The following is an 879-nucleotide window of genomic DNA, read 5'->3' as shown; positions in this document are numbered from 1 at the left end:
AGGATTGCTCTCCACTCAGAATGTTTTTAACTTAGGCGATTACAGGGTCGCAGCTAAGCCCCCGAGTGGGAGGATTGCTCTCCACTCAGAATGTTTTTAGCTTAGGCGATTACGGGGTCGCAGCTAAGCCCCCGAGTGGGAGGATTGCTCTCCACTCAGAATGTTTTTAACTTAGGCGATTACAGGGTCATAACTAAGCCCCCGACTGGGAGGATTGTTCTCCACTCGGAATGTTTTTAACTTAGGCCGGTCAACACAGCTCCTCCTCTCACCCCTCCAGCCCTCGGCCTGGAGATTGGGAGAGGTGCTCCGTCCCGCACAGCGAGCTAGTAGTGCTCCAAACCAAGGGGCTCCTCCCCCCAGCATACATGGTCCCAGTTCGAGCCGGGCTTGCCACCTATAATGGCGGAGAGCAGGCGGAGAGCGTCCCCAATCCCTCCAAACGAGAGCGGGTATGCCTTGTCCCTTATTTAATAAGAGGGCTCGGATTTCCAATTCATCCGTTTGTCCGGGGGCTACTGGAGTTCTATGGCCTCCAACTACACGACCTCACGCCTGCCTCCATATTGCATATTGTGGGCTTCGTGGCCCTTTGCGAGCTGTTTTTGGGCATCAAGGCCCATTTCGTGCTGTGGAAGAAGTTGTTCTGCCTCGTGCCCCGTTCTCAGGAGGGGTCAATTTATCAAGTGGGCGGAGCGGAACTATGGCACATCGCCGAGACCGGATATCTATCCGGAACCCCAAAGAAGGTGTTTGAGGACTGGCCTTTAGAATGGTTTTATATAGAAGAGATTCCCCTGCTGGACCCTGTACGGATCGGCCTCCCCGAGTTCAATAATGCTCCCTTGAAGAAACGCCTGAGCTGGCGTCCACGGAGCC

Source organism: Triticum aestivum, chromosome 6B (genome assembly GCF_018294505.1).
Source record: "Triticum aestivum cultivar Chinese Spring chromosome 6B, IWGSC CS RefSeq v2.1, whole genome shotgun sequence".
Lineage (NCBI taxonomy): Eukaryota > Viridiplantae > Streptophyta > Magnoliopsida > Poales > Poaceae > Triticum > Triticum aestivum.
The sequence above is the reverse complement of the archived record's forward strand: the minus strand, read 5'-3'. Positions refer to the sequence as shown.